Source organism: Gossypium hirsutum, chromosome D09 (assembly GCF_007990345.1).
Source record: "Gossypium hirsutum isolate 1008001.06 chromosome D09, Gossypium_hirsutum_v2.1, whole genome shotgun sequence".
Lineage (NCBI taxonomy): Eukaryota > Viridiplantae > Streptophyta > Magnoliopsida > Malvales > Malvaceae > Gossypium > Gossypium hirsutum.
Genome location: NC_053445.1, coordinates 30,351,967 through 30,371,630, shown reverse-complemented (window position 1 = coordinate 30,371,630; position 19,664 = coordinate 30,351,967). Strand labels below are relative to the sequence as shown.

Here is a 19,664-nt window from a genome sequence, read left to right as displayed (position 1 = left end):
AATGGACTTTTAATTTTTTTGCTTTTATATTGATTTTATTTATGGGCCGGACAATAATTGGGCCTTACAGCTGCCCCTCTTTACTCGTTGTCGTGAAACGAGAATGGAGCAAAGACTTAAAAAGAGCCAATTTTGCCTGGTCTTGCTGAGTCTTGACCTCTCTTGGTGCTTCTATTCTTCAAATAGCCTCATTCCGCCTACTGCATCTTCAGAGGTATAGGAATTGGTGCTTTGATCCACTCCATTGTGACGACAGGGAGATAGGATTTGTAACTCTTCGAGGGAACATTTGTTATCTTCAGTCAGCTTCACTGCAACTTCGAGGGGACAAGACTTGTAGCTTCAACTTGTTCCACTGAGGTTTGATGCGATCTGCTGTACTGTAATTCATAGAGATGAGATCTATGGTTTTAATTTGCTCCACTGCAACTTCAGGGAGATAGGATCTGTGGTTTTAACCTACTCCACTGCTGCCCATGGAAATAGGACTGGTGACTTAAATCTGCTTCCCTACTACCTTGGGAAGATAAGATTCACCGTCTTTGATCTGCTCCACTACTGCTTAGGGAGACAGGATCTACAATCTTCAACCTATTCCATTGTTGTCCAGGGAGAGAGGACTTACAATCTTCAACCTATTCCACTACTGTCCAGGGAGATAGGACTTACAATCCTCAACCTATTCCATCGCTGTCCAGGGAGATAGGACTTACAATCTTCGACCTATTCCTGTAATGACCCAAAATTCACGGACATCGAAAAAAGTGCAATATCGGGCCCCTGTCTTAGTAAACTGAGTTAGTAAATAAATATTAGGAGTAATTATGAGTCTAATGGTGTGTTTAATTAGATTTTTATTTAGTGAATTTAGCCTAATTTAAAGTAATTAGGAAAAAAGATCAAATTGAATAAAGAATGAAAGTCTAATTATAGATTAAAGAAAATAAAAAGGACCAAAATGACAAATAAGCCATTTAGCATAAGTGAGGCGGCATAAGCCTTTAAAATCTAAGATTTTTATATGATTTTATTATTAAGGTTTTATTTATTATTAAATTGTAAATTATATTAATTATTACATTTTAAAATAAAATAAATAAATAAATTAAGACATAACAAATGTAGGGTGATAAGTGGTACATGTGTAATATATATATACACTTGTATTAAAATTATTTATTTGCTTAAAATTTAAGTAAAAAGATATTTATAATATTAATTAATATTATTATCATGATATTATATTGTGCCAAATGTATGGTAGAGATGATATTGTACATTTATCAATAAAATATATGTACATTTGTAATATTACTATTTGTTGTTAAATATATTTTTATTGAATAAATAAGATAATTGACAAATAAATGGTACAAAATTTATACAAGTGTAATAATATAAATATGTACAAGTGTAATTAAATAATTGGTTTACTTAATATTTAAGCATAAGATATTATATAAATTATCAAGTAAATAAAATAAAGTAAGTAAAGGAAATTAAAGAAATAAAAGAAAGAAAAGAAGTAAAAGAAATAGAATAGGCAAAAAGAAACAAAGAACAGACGAAAAAGAAAGAAAGGAAAGGGGAAAGAAAAGAAAAGGGAAAAACTAGAGTTTGAGGCTTTAAGCTTTAATTTGGTAAGTCAATCAAGTCTTTTTCTTTTAATTTTGATGTTTTAGAGGTCTTAAAACAAAGTTTAGTTGAATTTAAGTTAAAATTATGAAAGTTTTTAGATTTTTGAATATGATTTATGTTGAACAAATTGTTGAATTGGGGGTTTAATTGATAGAATTTCTAATTAGAATTGATAAAAGGGGTTAAATTGCAAAGTAAGCTATAAGCTTTGTGTTTGAAAGATTAAATTGAAAGAAATTTGGAGTTAGGATTTATTCATGAGCATTAGATAGTTAATTGAATTTGGTAGGAAATTGAGTAGAAATAAAGTATGAATTGATATAGAAAAGTAAGTAAATTTAATAAAGACCAAATTGAAATTAAGGTAGAAATTGAATAGAAATTCAATTATTTAATATAATTTAGTATTGTATTAATAGTTTAAATTATTTAATTTTCGTAGCTAATAAAGAATTCGAGGTATCGACACAAAAAGGAAGGAGAAGGTCGTCGAGGAGTAATTGCGAGATTCGGGTTTGTATTATTATGATTCAAATCTATTTATTATTAAATGTTATATTTTAATTAAAATGCATGGTAGGTACAATTAGGTAAGCAATTGAAAAGATAATATTGATTTGAACGAAATTGATTCAAAAATGTTTATGACTATTGAAATTGAATGTGAACAAATTAGAAATTAAAAATGATTTGAATTAAGTAATTTGAATTAAATTGAATTGAATAATATATATATATATATATGAATTGAATAAAAGTGAATTAAATTAGGAATAAGTGTGAATACGTGAATTGAGTATTGATTGAAAATTGGTATGAATTGAATAGAAGTATGATTACATGTGAATATCTGGAATATGCATTGATACTGAATTGTATATTGATTAGAAAGCGGAAAGTGAATTTGAATTGAATTGTGATGGAACTGAAAGTGAATTTCAAATAGAGAAATGATTTGAATACCCTATTAACTAGTCGGGCTGAGTTGGATATATATGGCATGCCATAAGATTTGTAATGTGATGAGGAGATTTGTAATTCGGTCGAGAAGATGATTATGTTATTATTGCTTCGGTTTATCCAAAGAGGCATTTAATGCCTTATTGGTGTGTTATGGAGGATTTATACTAGTCCGGGTGTGTTTGGTTGGATATTCTGGTGTGTATGGTTGGATCCGTGTATCCGTCAAAGTGCGAGTCATGTTAATAGGGGAAAATAAAAGAATCGAAGTAAGAAATGAAATTGAATTATGAATTATATGAATATTTGAAGGTATATTAATTGGAAATTTCAAGCGATTTGAATTGAACTAAATTGATTTGAAATGAGACATTGAATTGAGATGTGATAATGGAATGTGAGAATTATGGTTCAAGAAATAGATGATGATAAATTTTATGAAATAGTTCTTGATATCATGAAATTATGTATAAATGATAAGTGAAAATAAAATGATTTGAAATAATGAAATAATACTTGAATTTAATTGAATACAAGTTACTGAAATATATTTATGGATTTAATGTATAAATTGAGTATTTAAAGACTACAATTGTAAATTGAGTATAAAAGAACGAATTTACAATGGAAATCAATGATGGATGAATTATTAAAATGGAATGGGAAGTTGAAATGAATGTGAAATAGTCATCGAAAGACTAATGTTATAGGGTTTTGGATATGAAATAGAATAAGTTATTAAATTGAGATATAGAAATGAAATATATGAAATAATGATTTAATGAAATAGTTATCGAAGAAATGCATGAAATGGATATTGATATAGTAAGAAGATATATAAATTACAATGAAGAGAAACTATTTAAAATATATATTATTAAAATAAAAATTAAGTTTAAATGCATGAATGGTTTATTAATGGTAATTAGTGGTAAGAGTTAATGTATATATATATAATGTTTTTACTTTAAGTATTTGAATTTTAGTAATACCACTGGGTGTATACTCAGCGTACGGTTTGTTTCCGTGCGCAGATTAGGTACAGAAATTTTTGAAGAGTTGAATTTGAGATTGCAAGTTTTCATCTCATCACATCTTCAAACAACAGAGTATGTTTTAAAGTTTTTATTAGAATGGCATGTACTTAGGAAAAAATATTAGGTATGTTTTAAGTATTAGTTTTATGTTCAATTATATTAGTAATTAGCTAAGAATTATTTTGGCACCAAATGTAATATTCCTATATCAGGTTCCTTAAGTCGAACATGGTATAGGGGTGTTACAATTCCACTGTTGTCCAGGGAGATAGGACTTAAAATCTTCGACCTATTCCACTGCTGTCCAGGGAGATAGGACTTACAATCTTCGACCTATTCTACTGCTGTCCAGGGAGATAGAACTTGCAATCTTTAACCTATTCCACTGCTGTCCAGGGAGATAGGACTTACAATCTTCAACCTATTCCACTGCTATTCAGGGAGATAGGACTTGCAATCTTCAACCTATTCCACTGTTGTTCAGGGAGATAAGACTTACAATCTTCAACCTATTCCACTACTGTTCAGGGAGATAGGATTTGCAATCTTCAACCTATTCCACTGCTATTCAGGGAGATATGACTTGCAATCTTCAACCTATTCCACTGCTGTTCAGGGAGATAGGACTTGCAATCTTCAACCTATTCCACTGCTGTTCAGGGAGATACGATTTGTGGTTTCACCGATCTATTCTCTGAGGAACATGACCTGTATAATCCACTTTATGAACCTAATTATGCCTAGTGATTAGGATGACATGATCAAAATGAATCCAATGCTCCTAACTAGACACATATGAATGATGTTTGTGTGGATGCAAAATGTCATTTTTCGAGGATGCTCTTTCTTTATCTCTTAGGTTGTCATTTCTCGAAGTTTATTAAGGCTTTATCACTAACGTACTATAACACCTTCTTGCTTGATTGGCATCTCCAAAAAAACACTTAGTCAGATTTCCCCCACTGTAAACTTCAAAGTTTAATCCACTAGGACGCAAAATTTGTACCATCATTCTCCCACTGTAACCCAAGGGTAGAAAAATATGGCTTTTTCTCAAACTTCTCCCATCATAATTCAAGGATACAGAATGTGAAACTCTTTGGTCTTTTACACCATTCCCAGGGTGTCATACCAAATGCTCATGCACAAATGAAGAAGTTTTTTCTCCGAGGAAACCTCTTCTCGTTGCGTGGTTATCACCACCATGACACATTGTCATTTTGTTCAATCAATGTGTTGGCAACAAAATCCAATGAGATAGTCTTAATTTAGAATTTTCCCTCTTAGATTTTCAACCTTTAAACTTTGTGCGTTCTAAACTATAGTCCTGTTTCAGGTTTCCGTATTATTTAGAAACTTCCAGAGTAATATGCAAAACTTCCCTTGTGAAAGTATTATTAGTCCATTAATCATTATTCTAATGCAACATGCTTGCGAAAAGAACATAACGATGGATAAAATAGAATTGATTTGAGAGCATAGCTTGAAATGAATACATTATCAAGGATAATATGAATAAGAGAGGAATTAATTAGGAACATGTATCTTGAAAAAGAATGAAGTATTCCAAGAACAAAAAATTCAATATAAATAGTATGAAAACTAGGTGCCCCAGATATCGCAGCTTGAACTTCTCTGTGCAAACTTTTTGAAGACCATTCTGAGTTTGACATGTGTTTAGGAGATCTACAGTGCTCAGTCGATGCCCCAAGATGTCGCATACCCTTTCCTGTTGATTCAAGTATAGCAAGACCACCACATGCCCCAACCTGATCAAATTTTGAGTTGCTCTGATCGCCTCGTGCCCCATTCTGATCCAAAATTTGAGCTGTCCTTTTTGGGTTTTCAACTCAAATCCCCTTTGGTCTTAAGGCGCCCTTTGCGGGTTTTCACCTTGATCTTTTTTTTTTGAAGCTCAAAGCGCCTTTTTGCGGGTTTTCACCTTGGTCCCTTCTCCTTCTTCAGGTGAAGTATTTCTTGACTTAATCTGAGTCTATAGGATTTGGTGGGTTTTCCATCCATCTCACTCAAAGTCAAAGCTCCTCTGGAAAATGCATTCTTTACAACATAAGGTCCTTCCCAATTTGGTATCCATTTTTCTCTAAAATCTTTTTGTAGAGAAAGGATCTTTTCCAACATTAGGTCACCTTCGTGGAATTCTCTAGGATGAACCTTGTTGTAATAGGCTCGCATCATTCGTTTATGATACATCTGACCATAATGAATAACTCTTAGCCTTTTTTCTTCAATCAAGTTCAACCTTATCCATTCTGCCTCATTTAGTTTTAACAAAATTTGGAGAGAACGAATCTTGACTTCAATGGAAAAACCGTGATAAGCCAAAGAGAAAGGCATTGCCCCGGTAGAGGTTTTTATTTATTTTTGTTGTTTTTTTTGTTTTTTTGTGATTGAATCTACACTCATAGGATTAGGCAAGTCCTTGTTATCCCTTTCGATCAGAACCAATGTTTTTCTATATAAAGTCTTCCACATAAGATCTTCTATTTTCATCTTATATGCAAAAAATCTTCTTTGATATCAGATTTCTTTCATAGAGCATTCAGGGGTGAAATTTAACTGTGACGAAAAAATTTTGGATCTTCCTCTTCAATTAGGATGAAATCCAATAAAAATACGGAGCAATCGACTTCAAAGGGTAAAGCTATGATAAGTCAAAGAGAAAGGCATTCCCTGCAATCCACATACATTCGTACTTTCTCATCTTTTTTAAGGACTAGTACGATGTTGGCTACCCATTCTGAATATTTGATTGCTTATAAAAACCCAACATCAAATTGCTTTTTGACTTCTTTTTTAGCATAATATCAGGTATCATCCTCCTGAGCTTTTGCTGAAATGGTTTACAATCCTCTTTTATAGGAAAGCGGTGCACTATAATGTCAGTGCTTAACCCGAGCATATCCTGGTATGACCATGTGAAGACATCCTTGAATTCTTGGGGTAACTCAATGAGGTCTCGCTTCATCTATGCGATCATGTAAATTCCAATCTTTACCAAGCTTACAATTTCTAATGATTCCCTGTGATGTAGGATCTGTCTATCCTCTTGTTCTACCATCATCAACAAGTCCGGAGAAAAACTACAATCTATGTCATCTTCAAAGTCATGAGATCCTTCTAAACACATGTCTCACTCAAAAGGAGATTTTGAGTCTATAGCAGCATCGCTCATGTTATTGATATCTGGGAACTCATAGTAGGTACCAAAGAATATAAAAAAGAATGTATGAATTTATGAATACTTATTTTTACAATATGATTATGAGTGAATGAAAGAATGATGCGGAAGAAAATCCAAAAGAATGAAAGAATCAAATAATTTTTCGAAAAGAATGAAAGAATATTGGCTCCAAAATGATCGCAATAATATATTTCATTAAAATAATGGCGTTCAGACATGATCCTATTTCACAAAGGAATTCTTATTGCCTCTAGGCTAAAAGCAACAAGTATGTTCTGAACATTACTCTAAGTAAGCTCTAGATACTACAGAGATTTCTTCTACAATCTGATTATTTAGAACACTCCCAAGTTTATAAGGGTGGATATCTAACAAGGCCCATTTTCAGTTGCCTTCATGTACAACATTGATGTGAGCGCTTCCCAACACTTCTTCATACATCATATTCACCCCATTATCAATGTGATTGGGTAGCGAATTTTCTGCACTAGATGAAATAAGCCTTTCAATCACTTTTTTAAAGGCAATGCAATTTTCTATGGAATGCCCCATAATTCTCGCATGATAATCGCATTGTGCATTTGTGTCGTACCATTTGGGGTACGGAGGTTGTGGGGGTTTTGAGTAGAAAGGGGCAACAACGTGCGCATCGAATAAGCTTTGATATAGCTCCTTATATGACATCGGAATTAGCGTGAACTGGAGCTTCTTAGTGTTTGTCTTCGTGTAAGATTTTTGCTTTAAAGGGATCTGATGGCTGGTGGTTTCTGTCTTTGGCCGACCCACCGTGATTGTTTTGAGTGGCCCTTGTTATATCTGCCTGCATTATCCCCCCTATTCCCCTTCTTCTTTGGGGCCTTTATAGTATCTGGGTACTTTGCCCTCGCCTGTTTTATTTCTACTGGATTATCAAGAGCAACAGGATAAGCTAAATTGTCCCTCAGTTTGGATCTTGGGCTTGTCAGGCAATTCACTGGTGTTGAAATACCGGTATGATATTGTTGGGGTTTGATAGTAAGGGGTACTCCTTGTGGACGCGCATCTGGCTGGACCTGGACACTTATTGGGGTAAAACTTGGGGGATGTGCAGGGTATTCCTTATCCTACCCAAAGTGGACCAATGGATTTTTTCCTTTTTTCAGCCCTCCAGCCAATAACTGGGTTAACTGGCTCATCAGATTTCCTTAGAATTCTAGCATCTGGTCTTTCATATCTTGTTGAAATTTGGTCAATTGCTCTTGGATCTATATTTGCATTCGTTCTAATTTCTCCAACCTTTGGTCCATTTCTCTAGTCTTTGCTTGGGTACCGTAAGGGTGTTAATTTTCCAAATTAACTGAAATATTTTACTCAATTAGGCTCTTTCAATGGTATGTAATGCATATGATGCGATGCATGAAATGAATGCAAAAAGGCATCGATTCTAATTCAATTTCATTTAGAAAACTTTACTAGAAATCAAATTCCTTTACATAAGATGGACTACAAATAAGTCTTTACCCTAATGCTCAAAACTTTAATCTTCCTAAGTAATGAAGCTAGTTCTTGCCCCCAATCTAATTCAAGTTCATATTTCACACTCAGCGTTTGGCCTGTACTGCCAAGGTCTGCAAGTGATTGGCTACCCTTCAAATCTGAACCACGGCCTCTTCCATAATTTAATCCCTATTTCTAACTTGGTTCTGAAAATAGTGAAGTTGTTCATTCTGACGTTCTTCGCTTGCCTCAAGGAGCTCAATCTTGCTTTCATATCTTTGTAGTATCATTTCTAATTATTCTATTCTTCTTTTCATTCCTTCCATCTTACTTAAGCTCGCTCTCAACTCCCTTGTGGAATTACGATTTCAGCATTGATGATCCAATTCAGCCACTCTGGCCTTTAATTCCCCTTTTCCATTTTAGCTTTCTGACAAAATTTTCTCTAGGGTCTCATTTCGCGTTTAGGCTCCCCGGAATTTCCTTTCCCATCTATCAACCTTAGCCTTTTCCTCTTGAATTTCTTCATGCCACTGCTCTGAAGTTTTTCCTAACCCGACAGCTCTCATTGATAGGCACAGCTTCTTATAATCTGTCTTCAAGCTATCTAAATCCTCTTCAGCCTTATTTTTCCCTTTTCTTAAAGTTTCGGCTTCGAGTTTCTAAACATCTATGTCTAACCTCAAGTCCATCTTTTCTTCTTCCATTTGTTCTATCTTTTTTTTCTAATTCTGCATTTCTTGTTTCAAAATCTTGTCTTATGATTTCTAGCTCAAATGAGACAACCCACAAATGTTCCTCTACTAACTAACTGTTTTCTTGACTTTGCTTGGGGATATTCTCATTGATTCTTATAACCCACCACTCATTATACTCGGGTGTCATCATTGGACCTACGGCTAATCTCTTCATCCGACGAGTCTGGTTCCAAGCATTGGAAATCTCTCGAATCTTCTTTTTGCAACCATCACCCTTGTACGGGAATTTACACTCATCTAGTCCCTGAGTTGTGGGTATAAACTGCCTTGACCTATACAGCCTAAGCACTAGCAACGGGGCATAACCAATAGCTCCCCAAATTCCAAGTAAAGGGACCTAGTCAAAATCACCGCATCGATACAAAATCATATCCGGAAGCAACCACGGAGCTCTCCACTCAACGTCCTCTTCTTACAAATTTTGAAGAATGACCATCCACTTCTCCTCTGAGATGTCGTCCCTCCTCGGTGAAGCTACTATCTCCTTTAGTGGCGAATAGTTTTCAGAGAAGCCCCAATACGAAACCTTATCAACTTTCCAGAAATGGTTGTGGAACCATGCGAGTAATAAGTATGCACATCCGATGAATCTGCCTTTACCCGCTCTCCGGTAGGCATTTAGTGACCTGAATGTTTCTATCAAAATTGTTGAAATTGGCGTAACCCTCTTATCAAGTCGGTCGAACAAGTCAGTGGCCGCCTCATCCACATGTCCCAAAGCCTTGGGGAAAACAACTAAGCCGTATATACTCAAAGAAAAGACATCTACCTTCTTCTTCGTATCTGGATGTGCTAGGATTAGATCCTTCAAGTTCTTTCAAGGAATGCATTTGCTATCCCCTTTGTGTTTGATTCGGGCTGCAACCCATTGCTCACTCATCCTGATTATGTTCATTAACTTTTTCAAAAAGGTCGGTACACTTACGGCTCGAGAGTAGGCTCTGTCGACTTAAATATTCAGACACCAAAGTAAAGCCGTGTACTCTTCTATCGTAGGCACTAGATCGACTTTCCCGAACGTGAAACAACTATAGGCAGCATTCCAAAATTGGGTGAGAGCCCGAAACAGACTCTTGTCTACCTTCATATCAAACAGATAAGACAAATCTCCATATTTAGAGTAGAATAGCTGTCTAACCTCATCGTTCCACTAATCCCAGATTTCCTTCAACTCCTGTAGACTATTCTGAGTTACGCTAATACGGGTAAAGTCCCATAATTGTGATACATATCCTTCGGCCAAACTGTCACCTTTCTCATGTTGTGTCCCCTCGGGCCAAGTTCGGATAGCCGTATTATCCTCTACCTTATCAAGAAACCCTTTTTCCATGATAAGCTTTCTATCTAGCAACCGAATATGAACCAACGCCTTTCATAATGAAATGCCATGTGGTTAAAATGCCATGCAATTAAAGTAAAACACCAAAGGTCAGTAGCATGTATAAACATAGAAACCAATACAATCAATAAATAATACAACACTTATTCGGGTATTTACTAGAGTTTGGGAGCAGTTCTATCTAGGGTGAGTTCCTAAGGTTCACTACATGAGGTTTGGCTTCTAGGACAAAGGTACCTGAACCAGCAGATTTCTCGATCCTCACCCATTATAGGCTCATGCGAACTGAGTTCGGTTCAGGGGAATACATTTCTCTATGACTATACGGAGATGAAATCTCACAAAGGCATAGGTACGGATGTATCTCGGAAGCGATCCACTATCCTATACGGAGGTGAAAACCTCACGAAGGAATAGTTTCCCACTCCCACTTAAAAAGGTAAGACCAAATGGTCCTTATGCAATATGATGCCAAGATATGAAACTCAATTTATAGTAATCATACCATAAATAAATGCAATGAGAGGAGGTAATTTTTCAAATCAAATTTTTAATTTTCGATAGTAAGACAGAAAATAATCAATTTTACGGCTTGACTCTCTAAATGTCCCCAGCGGAGTCGACAAGCTGTCGAAACCACTTTTTTGAAACAAAAGTTAGTTGTCGACTTTAAAAACAAAAATTGGAGTCGCCACCGATCCTTTATTGGGGTGTGATCGGCTCACCTTAAAAATGATTTTGGTCTGCGAAATTTGAGAAAAAAGGTTCAAGAGTCGGTTACGCACGAGGAAGGGTTAGCACCCTCGTAACGCCCAAAATTGTTACCAAATTGATTGTTTAATGTCTTAGTGTCAAAATTTTGAAAATATTTTAAAATACGATCCTTTTAACTTGAATAAATAAAAAAATAAAACACTCTTATTTCAAAGAAATAAAACGTCATACCCAGTGAGTTAGGGCACAACATTTTTAATCTTCAAAATTAAGTTTATCTTTTGACTTTTAAAACCCATGCATTTTGAGAAGGATATTTGGTTATTTGGGTCAAATGAAAAATCAAAACCCAGTAAGTTAGGGTTCAATTTCTTGAAATTCCTAAATATCGAATATTGCCTTTATTTTTAAAATCCTTAATTCGAGGTAGCAAAATGTCATATCCAGTGAGTTAGGATCCAACATTTTGAAATCCCGAAAAACTTTTATTTAAAATTTGTATGGTTTTATTGTAAAATAAATACTTGGCTATCTAAATTTATCGTAAAGAATTGAATCTCAATAAGTTAGGGCACAACCTTCTCGAGAATCGTGAAAAACAAGCACTTTAAAAATTTATGGAAATAAAATGATTTGAATGCTTCAATGAAACACCATTTTTAAAACAAATGTAATATGATTCAATGTCGATGTATGATGTACAGATGGTTGAATGAGCAATAGATAAATGCAAATAAGAATAGCAACAATGATTTTAATCACATTATACAAATAACAATATCAAAACTCGAAATCTAAATAAATCTATCATCTATTTTGAAAGGTATACTAAGACAAAAAAAAAAGCAATATAATCAATATATTATATATATAAAAATTTTACAATAAATTATATGCATGACTTCCAAATAGACTTAAGGAGAAAAATAACAACATTGAATAATAGTATTTAAAAAGAAAAACTATTATGCAAAAATTTAGCATATAGATATACAAAAATGAATTTTAAGATATAACCTAAAAGAAAACATTAAAATATATACAAATTATATCAAATTCTTATAAAAACTATATATTAATAAATAATGAATCAAATAATAACATGTTAAGTTTGGAAATAAAAGTATATAATAGACTAAAAATAATGCATGATAAATTTAAAACATGTTAATGATAATTTAAAAATAATAGCATACTACATCTTAAAATTATATTAATAATAAGTTTAAAAGTAATGTCAAACTAAGTATTAAAATAGGCTATAAATAAATATATTAAAATAAGTACTAATTCGATTTAAAATTATGCTATTAAAGACCAAGCCAGAATTAAGACATAATCTAAAATATAAAGAAGAAATAAGAGTAATAATAATAATAATAATAATAATAATAATAATAATAATAATAGTACAAAAACAACAGAAAGACTAATTTTGAAATCAAAATTGAAATTTGAGAGCCAATTCGAAATAAATACAAAGATGCAAACCCCATTGAACACACGCATAACAGAGAGCAGTCAAAAGGGAAATTAATCCCTGCCTTCCAAAATGCTACGTTCCAATGGGGATCGAAATGCAATCAGCAGAAAATTGTATGGCCAAGATTAAAGTAACAAAACAAAAAAAACACTAGATTGAACTACGGCACAAAAGCAAAAGGACTTGATGCGCAAATATCCCTCCCCCTGCCAAAATGCGTGGATCTAGTCTCATTTGGGTCGGGTCATCGGGTATGGCTCAATATGGCACCGTTTTAGAGCCATTGACACAAGCCCTAAACGGTGCCATTTTCCCTACTTTAAATAGCCCTTTTTAAACCCTAAAACCAGTAGCCACTTCTGTGTTTTTTTCTCGCCGCCGCATAGACTCGAGACCCTCCACTTTCAGCTCTGATTTGGGACGGAGCAAGCAGAGATTTAGATGGCGCACACAAAGGTAACTCACCCTTTTTCTTTTATATTTTTTGCATCTAAAATGAAAACAAATCAAAGAAAACGAAAGAATAATAATAAAACGAAGTCAGAAAACCACCTGAAATGATTTGTTCTTTACTGGTTTTTGAAAAAAAAATTATTTCTCTATTGCTTTTCATCTATCCCCATAAAAAAATACAATGGCTTTCTATTTTTTTTATAGCAAAATATTCGAAAAAATACAGATGAAATAAAAAATAAAATGTTTTTCTCTTTCTTTGTTGCGTTGTTTTCATCCTATTTGCAGGTACGGCTTACGGAGGCGATGGACGTGGCGTGTACGGAGGCGCACGTGGAGGCAGGGGCTCAGCACGCATGGAGGGACTTGGCTCCATGTTGCGTGCGGCAGCTGAGGTTGAATGCTAGGGTTTTCTGGTCTTTCTTTGGCTGGAAGTTGGGTTGATTTTGGGCCTGTCTGGGCTAGGGTAATTGGGTTGATAGTTTAGGTTTGGGTTTTGGGTAATTGTAATTTGGAATTTTTTTATGTAAATGGACTTTTTTTTTGCATTTATATTGGTTTTATTTATGGGCTGGGAAATAATATGGTCTTACAAAGTGGACTCGGTGTTTGAATGGAAGAGATGTCATCCAACAACTAAATAATTTTTGGGCTCATCATAATTTTATCGTTCAATTTGTTTCAGTTCACTCGTTGAGCACATACTTTCATTTCGTCCTTCCTTGAATTTGGTTCACATATTTTATCCTTTTTTCTGCTCAATGGATGTTAATTGTTCTCTTGTGTTTACATAATTTTTAATTTTTACATATATATAGGTGATTATGAGCTAATAATATTAAGGAGTTGTTTATTAACTCAAGGTAAAAAAAATTCTAAGCTATAGATTCTCTTGTTTGTGTCAACTGGTTCGTATTATTATGATTGAGGGAATTGTTTATAGAAAACTTGTTCATTTAATAATATTATAAATGATAATGCTAAAAAAATAATGGCATCAAAATAAATATTATAAAATTTAAAAAATTTATAAACATCATTTTGAAGGGAAAATTAGCAGAAAATGCCATTTTTCAAAACTTAATTAGGGATTTAGGCAATTTTTCTCAAATTTAAGGGAATAGGTCGATTTTGGAGAGAGAAACAGAATACGCTTTCAGCAGGTCGCGTTTTCTTCCTTCCAAATATTTTTTTGTGTTGGGTGTTGGTGTTGGGGATCGATCCGATTAAGCAATGAACAAATAAAAATAGCGGAAGAAATTAAGAAATTAAACACACAAATTTAACATGGAAAAACCCCTCCAAAGAAGATAAAAGAACCACGGGTAAAGATAATTTTATTATAATGACAAAAGAACGAATAGTACAAAATATGGAGATAAAAACTAAACCTCGAAACCCGAAAATAAAGAACCCTCAAAACATAAACACAAAATTCTCCAAAAGTGTTGTGAGTTCTAATATTTAATGGGTGTGTTTTCTAATGTTGTAAAAGAGTGTATTTATAGGTTAAATTTGCAGGTCAAATAATAATAAAATAATTGAGACTGATCAGAGTTCGACTGAAACAAATAAATGGAGTTTAATTGAGAGATTATCTCTCAAATTTGACTGAAATATGAGACATACTCAACAAATCTCCACCTTGACTCATATTTCCACAACGCAATCTTTGCCAAAGCACGCCACAGGCCTAACTTGAACTATGCAGAGAATTAATTGAGTTGAATTTGTGCTTGGAAGCTGGAAGACTTCTAGCCTTTGACTTGTGCACTACCAAATTAAAATTAACCCAGGTTTGATTTTCATGAACACAGTGCCTTAACTTTTCAAACATGCATCCAAAAGAGCACCTCTGTTCAATGAAACAGTCAAACCTTTTTCCCTCCTATGACCAAGTTGTCTTCGCTCCAAACGAGTTGACTTCGACTCTGTAATGGATGAAGGACGCTCGATTTCACTGGCCACTATAGAACCTTCTAGAATATAAAGACCATCGGTCCTTTTACCTTTTAACAAAACAAGAGCCCTAGGAGACATCTTAATATCGCTCGACTCAATGTTGATTTTTCAACCTTTTGAGTAAAAAAATGCTCAATAAGATGAGATTCTTTCGTAAATCAGGTACATACCTGACATCTGAGAGTGTCCTAATCGTCTCATCATGCATCCTAATTTTAAAAGTACCAATACCAATTACTTTACTGGATGAATTGTTTCGTATGTGCACATGTCCACCTTCAACCGAACTATATATGGAGAACCATTCTATGTTGGGACACATGTAGAAAGAACATCCCGAATCTGGGATCCACTCAGATGTAAGCTTAGAGCTATTTCTCTTTGACACTAACAAGAAATCATCACCACTTTCATCGACCAAATTAGCACCAACTACATCTTCCTTCTTACTCTCAACAGCCCTTTTATTTCACAGTTTATAACAGTCTGCTTTGACATAACCTAACTTCTTACAATAGCGACACCTTTTGTCTTGCTTCTTTGATGCTACCAAAATAGAAGCTTGTCTATCTGCCTTGCTATTCGAACTAAACTCATTGTTGAGTTTGTCTTTACTCAACAAATGATCCTTTACATCCTCGAACGAAAGTTTGTCTCTGCCATAAATTAGGGTCTCCCTAAAAGATTTGTATGAAGAGGGTAAAGAGCACAATAATAGCATAGCCTGATCTTTATTGTTAATCTTAACCTCAACATTTTTTAAACTATTCAAAAGAGTAATAAATTGACTAATGTGATCTCCAAGAATCTCACATTCATTCATGAAAAACGTAAATAAACGTTATTTCAACACTAAATGGTTAGCCAGAGACTTAGTCGCATAAAAAGTTCCTAACCTTTTCCATAAGGCGGATGAGATTTTATCTATCAATACCTCCTACAATACCTTATTCAAGAGGTACAATTGGATTGCATATAGGGTCTTTTCATCAAGCTCTTCCCATTCTGTCTAATTTAGATTCTAAAGCTTTTTTTATAACGACCTTTTTAAGACTGGTCTGAACTAGAATTGCCATAAACTTGCCACAGATTGAAATTTGTGACATTATCAAACTTCTCAATGTCAAACCTTGTTGCTACAATCTTTGAACAGGCTGATCTACAAAAATTAAACTAGCTTTAATATCACTTCTTGAGGATTGACCCGATTAAGCAACAAACAAATAAAAATAGTAGAAGAATTGAGAAATTGAACACACAAATTTAAAGTTGAAAAACCCTTCCAAATAGGATAAAAATGACCGGCAAAGATAATCTTACTATAATGGAAAAAGAACGAATAGTACAAAAAAATGGAGATAAAAATTACACCCCGAAACCCGAAACAAAGAACCCTCAAAACATAAACACAAATTTCTCTAGAAGTGTTGTGAGTTCTAATATTTAATGGGCGTGTTTTCTAAGGTTGTAAAAGAGCCTACTTATAGGCTAAATTCGTAGGTTCAATAATAATAAAATAATCTAGTCTAATCAGAGTTCGATTGAAACAAATAAACAGAGTTTAATTAAGAGACCATCTCTCAAATTTGACTGAAATATGAGGATACTCAATAGTTAAAAATTTGGGGAAAAATATTTATTTGTATTTATGTTTTAGGGAGAAATTGTGATAATTTTAAAGTATGTTTGAATTCACAGTAATGTGATGGCGCTTGAAGACCCATACATTTCATTTGCCTTATGGAGAGTGCACCATCACCTTAGAAGATATCGCATTACAACTTGGGCTCCCAATTCACGGTGGCTATACGGTTACAAGTAGAAGTATAACTAGGGCTCTCAGTTGACGGTGGTTATACGATCATAGGGTTTGAGTATAACTCGCCCCTAGTTGACGGTGGTTATGCAGTTGTGGGTTCAAGTTTCCTACCACCAGAAGAGGATACTTTATAAACCCCATACATAAGTTTGAGATCATAATCATAGGAAAAAAAAGAGGCTCACCAATATTATTAACTTATTCTTTTAATCCATCAAAGTAGTATCTTTAACCTCATCGTCCGAAATCTATGTCAAAGGTGGGGGTAAGAAAACTTTCAAGAAGGAGTGACTATGACGGTGGAGAAAAAGCTAAAACTCAAGTCGAGGAGAAAACGGTTATAGTTATTAATGATATCTTTAATCACAACAACCATTATCACCCCTGAGTTGCATTTCAGTTTTTCTCCACTATCACAGTGACTCCTCCCCCTAGAAGTATTCTTGCACCCAAATCTGTCATAGAATTGGGAGAATGAGGTTAAGCATACTACTTTAACTGAAAAAAAGAATAAGTTGATTATACTGGTGAACCCCTTTTTTTTTTCTATGATTATGATCTCAAACTTATGTATTGGGTTTAGAAAGCATCATATTCCGATGGATCTGGTGCCCTAAGTGTAGTATTTTGATGGATCTGGTGTCCTAAGTGTAGTATTTTCGTCTATGTACACTTGTAATATTTTCGAACAGATTGGTTGTAACACCCCTAACCCAAATCCGTCACCGGAATAGGGTTACAGAGGATTACCAAAATTTACAAATTAATTTTCAAACATTTCATTTCTTCTAGCATTCATATTTGAAACCAACCAAAATCAAAACATTAATGAGCCAACGTTGGCCAAATTAACTTATACATGCCATTATAACCAGAATCAAATCATCTAAAATTACCGATAGAACCAATGGATAGTGTGATATATATCTGACAAGCTTCCAACCCAATCGAGCTTTCGATAATCTGTAAGGTAAATAAATAAAAAAATAAATACGTAAGCAATGGATGCTTAGTAAGCTCGTGTAGTCTTTAATCATATTAGTTCATTTAAAATATAAAATCTATACATATCAAGAATAATCCAATATTAATACCATAGTACCCGTGAAGCTATATTCATCAACTCACAAGGTGAATAAATTCACAGTATCACTTACATATTATCCCAAGCTTAGTAGGACTTTATATAACTTTAACTCTTCATAATTTCTTTATTTTCATTTGCATTTCTTTAATTTCAACACTTATTCCATATGCGTGACACACAAGTCATAAACATATCATTCAATCATAGTCACAAGCTAGTGCATTTAACTAAAGCCTTTTCCGAATTTATCACATGATAAGTCATTTAATAAGAAATTACATAATTTAAACCATACCACTTTTTCATGAACACTAGCATATTTTCCCTCAAATACTTATCAATTCAATGCTTCCATTAAATAATCATATTACTATTCAACCGATAGCTTAGCACTTGCCTAAGCATCAAGCAACAACACTAGTTAGTGTACTTGCACACATTACATATAAACCCATCATGCATAATTTTCTTGTATCAACATATTAAAGATAATCATACATTTACATGTCATGATACATATCATTCTCTTATCGTTTTTTCATAGGTATATATCATTCATTTCATTATTTCGATATTTCATGTACCATAGTTTTCATGAATTTCGCGTACATACCGGTAATAGTTCATTTCAAACTCATGTTATCTCACTTCAGAACTTTACCCGTTATATCATTTAAATATCAATGGTTACTTTTATTTTAGATCAATACCAATAATAATCTATAAATCTTTCAATTCAACCACATATGTCTTTTACCGTTTCTTTCTGTATCGAAGAACGACTTACGGACATGAGTACATCTTTTTCAAAAGCCCGAAGGCTAAACTTAAGCTCATGAGAGCTAAACAGATAGTAAACACGAAAGTCCGCAACAAATGCTGAACCTCGATTTACTTGGGTAATTTTCCGTCAATTCATCCTTCACATTTGTAATGCCATAACTCAGTTATGGTCTTATCCGTCAATTCATCCTTTGGCATAGAACGATTGTACTCAATCCCGCGTTCAATCAAAATTGGGTATTAAATTCGATAATATATTTCCAATAATAATTTAATTCCATGTTTTTTATTACCCTTATTATTTTCCATTTTTATCCCGTTGAATTTCTCAAAAATTCGATGGATTTTCAAAGATACAATTTTAGTGTGCAAATCCAGGTCCATTAATTCATATTCATGTGCGCACATTTTCATTTCAAAGAGCACACACCCGCGAACCTTATCCTTACAGCTGGATTACCAGTCCAGGCTAAATCCCCTGCAATGACAATTACTTTAATGAGCTTGGATCTGAATTACCAGTCCAGGCTAAATTCAGAACCTAATTCGGATTACCCATCCGGGCTAAATCCATTTTCCACATATTCTTTGGGAGTGCTATATTAGGATAGGATCACCCGTTCGGGCTAGATCCTTTTTACCGTCAATTCCTTTTCAGAGATCCATCGAATTTTCTTTCCATTCAACCGGGATTTCTTCCCCTTTTTATCAAATATATCAATGTTTCATCAATTTTCATACAATGAACATTCAAATCATATTCACATCAATAACAACATTTCAAGCATTTAAGAATATAATTCAAGTTACATGAACTTATCGGGCTAAATTGCAGAAATACCAAAATTTAAGGACATTTTGGTAATTTTCATTTCCTCGAATTTCCACCCAATCTTGATCTAAATTAATATTTCATTCAATTTATAATAAAAAAATTCATTTCATACAATTTG

General features: G+C 33.8%; 1 long non-coding RNA gene across 1 annotated transcript; it reads left to right on the top strand.

Moving 5' to 3' along the window:
* Nucleotides 1-12,408: 12,408 nt before the first annotated feature.
* Nucleotides 12,409-13,749, top strand: LOC107892962 (uncharacterized). Its single transcript, XR_001682678.2, has 2 exons — nt 12,409-13,063; nt 13,349-13,749. It is a non-coding gene; the product is annotated as an uncharacterized lncRNA (long non-coding RNA).
* The last annotated feature ends 5,915 nt before the right edge of the window (nt 13,750-19,664 follow it).